The sequence below is a fragment of the Bison bison genome, unplaced genomic scaffold (assembly GCF_000754665.1).
Source record: "Bison bison bison isolate TAMUID 2011002044 unplaced genomic scaffold, Bison_UMD1.0 scf7180017864327, whole genome shotgun sequence".
Lineage (NCBI taxonomy): Eukaryota > Metazoa > Chordata > Mammalia > Artiodactyla > Bovidae > Bison > Bison bison.
In genome coordinates, this window is record NW_011494899.1 from 3,051,151 (window position 1) to 3,056,883 (window position 5,733).

At 45.1% G+C, this 5,733-nt stretch overlaps 1 protein-coding gene across 2 annotated transcripts in view; it reads right to left on the reverse strand.

The window, feature by feature from the left end:
* The window catches only part of RFX4 (regulatory factor X, 4 (influences HLA class II expression)), a 174,532-nt gene that overhangs the window by 78,731 nt on the left and 90,068 nt on the right, over nt 1-5,733 (reverse strand). The window lies entirely within an intron of this gene.

Here is a 5,733-nt window from a genome sequence, read left to right on the forward strand (position 1 = left end):
ATTTGTTAGGGTAGCAGGATGGTGGGGAGAATAAAAGATTTTTATATAATGCATTGTGCACAAAATCAACTCTTTAGAAAAGGATTTTCTTCCTAGAAATATTCTTAATTGACAAGCAAGTTCAAGATATTCTTGAAGGAAGCATAAAAAATCTGTAAGAATGTTATACTGGTTGTTTTTCTTTTTAAAAAATAGATCACTTCCTACAAACAATATGTAGATTTTTTTTTTTTTTTTGACTGAGAGGCTTGATTCTTACTTGATTTAACAGAAAGGGCAGAGTTGTGAAATCTTTTTAAATGTTTATCCAAATGGTGTGTAACATAACGTCCATAAAGCAAACAGCAGTGCCTGGCCCTTGGCCCCTAGACTCTGGTCCAGAGACATGCCTGGAGGCACAGGGAAATGAGGACAGGCCTTCAGGAGGCACTGTTCTTGTCCTGCCTTTGTGAGGCAAGAAAACATAACCAGCGTGTATGTGATTTTTTGCATTAGGTTCTTGAGGAACTATCAAGTCATAGAACAGGAACTGTAAATTCACAATCAATTTAACTTATGATTTCCTCCAGAGTCAATGGGTTTTATTTACTCTTTTTGAAATATGTGTAGATATTGAAGGCTTCCCTGATGGCCTGTGCTTCCCTGGTAGCTCAGCTGGTAAAGAATTTGCCTGCAACACAGGAGACCCTGGTTTGATTCCTGGGTTGGTTCCCTGGAGAAGGGATAGGCTACGGACTCCAGTATTCTTGGGCTTCCCTGGTAGCTCAGCTGGTAAAGAATCTGCCTGCACTATGTGAAACCTGGGTTCGATCCCTGGGTTGGGAAGATCCCCTGGAGAAGGGAAAGGCTACCCACTCTAGTATTCTGGCCTGGAGAATTCCATGGACTATACAGTCCATGGGGTTGCAAAGATTTGGAGATGACTGAGTCACTTTCACTTTCACTTTTCCCTGGTGGCTCAGTGGTAAAGAATCTACCTGCCAATACAGGAAATGCAGGTTCGAACCCTGGGTCCGGATGATCCCCTGGGGAAGGGAATGGCAACCCACTCCAGTATTCTTGCCTGGGAAGTCCCATGGACAGAGGAGTCTGGCGGGCTACAGTCAATGGGGTTGCAAAAGAGTCAGACATAACTTAGGCACTAAACAACAACAACAATACACACAGTTTTACCGTCATTGAGATCAGCATCACCCTTTGATGAGTCACCCAAGACAGAGGCAGGACAGACCACTTTCTTCCTAACACTGCACAACCCCTCTCCTGTTGGTTCTGCCCAAGACATCCAGTGGATTTCAGCCACTTCTCCTGATGCTCTGCCACAGCTCCAGCTCCTGTGATCTTTCACCTGGACCACAGACCCAGCTTCCTAACTGGCTGCCCTGTCTCCAGGCTTGCTGCCCTATCTCTGGGCTTGCTGCCCCACCAGCAGGATCTTTCTAAAATCCAAGTGCGATCATTTCATTTTCTTGTAGAAAATGGTGGGTGCCTCCTCGCTACCCACACTGGAGAAAATGCCAGCATCCTCAGGCTAGCCCAGGATGCCCTCTGTGACCTCTCCCAGCCCAGCTCCCAGCCTCAAATCCTGCCTCTTCCCCAATGTGCTCCCTGAGCTTCAGGGACATGCTGATTCCTCTGTCTGGAATGCCAAACCCATCTTGTCTCCCACTCATCCCAAGGAGCTCCTCTTTCTCTGAGCCTCCCCCACTTCCTCTGGGATCCTACTCATGAACACTTAGATGTCCCCTGCCTCTCTTTTCCTAGGAAGCCGGGAAGCATAGGACACGGAGGTGAGTTGGTTAAGCACACAGGCAAGTCCTAGCTAAGGCACTGTGCCCATCACTTGGCACATATTATCTCAGTCAATCATTACAAGCCAGGTTCCATTGCTATTTCCTCTGTACAGATGAGTAAACTGAAGCTTGGAGAGGCTAAGTAACCCATACAAAGCCATGCAGCTCACAAGGTGCAGACCTGGGATTTGAATGCACCCCGTCCGACACAACACTCTACCACAGCAGTATGGTTCCCTCTGGATGAATGAAAGTGCCCTAAAGTCCCTCATTCCTTCTTTTCACAGAAACTTGTCTTTCTTTTATGTCATATTCCTGCATTTGTTCATGCCAGGTGTGTTGGAGGAAGGAAATGATTTCTTCTTCCCATCTATACTTCCAGGAATGTTTCTTTTCAGTTCCCCCCAACTCTGACTCTCTTGGAAATGTTCTGGTGGCCTCTGCTATGAGCAACATCTGAGAGCACTGTCCCCTAATAGGCAAGAAAGGTGGGAAAGTTTGGAGAGGACTGACATCAGCAGGCAGACTGTTGTCTCCTCCCGGGTTGAATCTACCCACAGCCAGTAAAGAGGAAATCCAGCGATTAAACACTCCTTCTGCTTGATGAAAATATTAACAAAGTAAAAAGTCATTCTTTTTGGATAAATGAAGTCCCCAGGTGGATTTGGACTATGGATGGAGGTTCATGACATTGTACAGGAGGCAGTGATCAATACCATCCCCAAGAAAAAGAAATGCAAAAAGGCAAATGGTTGTCTGATGGCCAGACAAATGGTTGTCTGGCCTTACAAATAGCTGAGAAAAGAGAAGCAAAAGGCAAAGGAGAAAAGGAAAGATATACCCATTTGCATGTAGAATTCCAAAGAATAGCAAGGAGAGATAAGAAAGCCTTCCTCAGTGATCAATTCAAAGAAATAGAGGAAAACAATAGAATGGGAAAAAGACTAGAGATCTCTTCAAGAAAATTAGGGATACCAAGGGAACAATATCATGCAAAGATGGGCACAACAAAGACAGAAACGGAATGGACCTAACAGAAGCAGAAGATATTAAGAAGAGGTGGCAAGAATATACAGAAGAACTATACAAAAAAGATCTTCTGACCCAGATAACCATGATGGTGTGATCACTCACGTAGAGCTAGACAACCTGGAGTGTGGTCAAGTGGGCCTTAGGAAGCATCACTATGAACAAAGCTAGGCCTTAGGAAGCATCACTATGAACAAAGCTGAGCTATTTCAAATCCTAGAAGATGATGCTGTGAAAGTGCTGCACTCAATATGCCAGCAAATTTGGAAAACTCAACAGTGGCTCCAGGACTGGAAAAGGTCAGTTTTCATTCCAATCTCAAAGAAAGGCAATGCCAAAGAATGTTCAAACTACCACACAATTGCACTCATCTCACACACTAGCAAAGTAAAGCTCAAAGTTATCCAAGACAGAGTTCAACTGTACATGAACCGAGAACTTCCAGATATTCAAGCTGGATTTAGAAAAGGCAGAGGAACCAGGGATCAAATTGCCAACATCCGTTGGATCATAGAAAATGCAAGAGAGTTCAAGAAAAACATCTACTTCTGCTTTATTGACTACGCCAAAGCCTTTGACTATGTGGATCACAACAAACTGCGGAAAGTTCTTCAAGAGACGGGAATACCAGACCACTTTACCTGTCTCCTGAGAAATCTACGTGAAGGTCAAAAAGCAACAGTTAAAACCAGACCTGGACCCACAGACTGGTTCCAAATTGGGAAAGGAGTACATCAATTGTCATGTACAGGAGTACTTGTATATTGTCACCCTGTTTATTTAACTTATATGCAGAGTACATCATATGAAATGATGGACTGAATGAAGCACAAGCTGGAATCAAGATTTCTGGGAGAAATATCTATAACCTCAGATATGCAGATGACACCACCCTTATGGCAGAAAGTGAAGAAGAACTAAAGAGCCTCTTGATGAAAGTGAACGAAGAGAGTGAAAAGACCTGGCTTGAAAACTCAACATTGAGAAAACAAAGATCATGGCATCTGGTCCCATCACTTCATGGCAGGTATATGGGGAAACAATGGAAACAGTGAGAGACTTTATTTTCTTGGGCTCCAAAATCACTGCAGAATGTGACTGCAGCCATGAAATTAAAAGATGCTCACTCCTTGGAAGAAAAGCTATGACCAATCTAGACAGCATATCAAAAAGCAGAGACATTACTTTGCCCACAAATGTCCATCTAGTCAAAGTTTTTCCAGTAGTCATGTATGGATGTGAGAGCTGGACCATAAAGTAAGCTAAGTGCTGAATAAATGATGCTTAAACTGTGGTGTTGGAGCAGACTCTTGAGAGTCCCTTGGACAGCAAGGAGATCCAAGCAGTCAATTGTAAAGGAAATTAGTCCTGAATTTTCATTGGAAGAAGTGATGCTAAAGCTGAAACTCCAATCCTTTGGCCATCTGATGTGAAGAACTGACTCATTTGAAAAGACCCTGATGCTGGGCAAGACTGAAGGCAGGAGGAGAAGGGGACGACAGAGGATGAGATGGTTGGATGGCATCACCGAGTCAGTGGACTTAAGTTTGAGCAAGCTCCAGGAACTGGTGATGGATAGGGAAGCCTGGCATGCTGCAGTCCATGGGGACAAAGAGTTGGACACAACTGAGCAACTGAACTGAACTGAAGTGAATTTACCACGGGGGACAACCCAGGTCAATACCTGTCTACCCAGTGGATTCCGACAATTCTCTGTGGCCATAGGCTCCTTCACCAGGAGCTCAACGCCCTTGGGCAATGCCACCTTTTCCTGCCATCTTTTCTCTTTAAATTACCTGTCAGGTGTCCTATGCTCCATCCAGATCAGCCTACTCCATGTAGCTGAGCTCTCTGACTGCTTCACAGCTTCTGGGCTCCGTACCTCTGTACGCTCCACCTGCATCTGTCTCTTCCTCCTCACCACTGTGCCCTCAAACCCACTACCCCACATACACCGTATGCCTCCATCACAACTTTCCTGGTTCCCTGACCAGGTAAGAGCTCTTCCGTCTCCAAACTGCTGCACCCACTGCTTCCAGTCTGTGACCAAGTTCCACTCTCCCTCTGTCATCAACATAACCTGTATCTCCATCTTTACCAGCCATGATGTCACACCTGGGTTGCTGCAACCATCTCCTTTTGTCCCTGCTGCCAGGCACGCCTCGCCTTAACTACTTCTCAGTAAAGCCTCCAGACAAGTCCAAACCCACCAGTTCCTTCTTTCATTCTGGCTCATCTCTCATCTTCCTCCTCTCCCCATCCCATGAAGTATCGAAGGATATTACCACTTTTTTTTTTGTTTGTTCGAGTAAAATTGCTTTGCAATGTTGTGTTAGTTTCTGCTGTACCCCACTTTTTAAAAATGTGCTAAATTGAACAGCCAAAAAAAAAATGACCTATGTTTCTTTCTTCCATTTGAACACCAGGCTTTTCCATCTATCAGATGAGGATATAACACTTCTTCGGCCTGTGTTTCAGGCTTATAGCAGGGTCCAAGAAGTTAGAGAGTGGACCTAGAGCTTTGTCAGCCAGGAGGAGGAGGAGCCTGGAGGCTAGAGGATCCACGTTGGTGGAATTTCACTGGCTGGACAGGTGAAGAGGTGCCAGGGAGGGTCACCTCTGCCTCCCTCATGATGTCTTCCACGAGCCATCATCCTTTTCTAGCACATTCTCTTCATTGGCAGAGGTAGCACTGTATCTTTCCATATTTTGATAGATCTTCAGAGGATTCTCAGTTAACCCAGTTTTAAGGCTTTTGTGGTATCTTGGCTCAGAGGTAAAGAATCCGTCTGCCAATGCAGGAGATGTAGGTTCTATCCTTGGACCCCGAAGATCCCCTGGAGAAGGAAATGGCAACCCACTCCAGTATTCTGGCCGGGAGAATTCCAGGGACTATACAGTCCATGGGGTC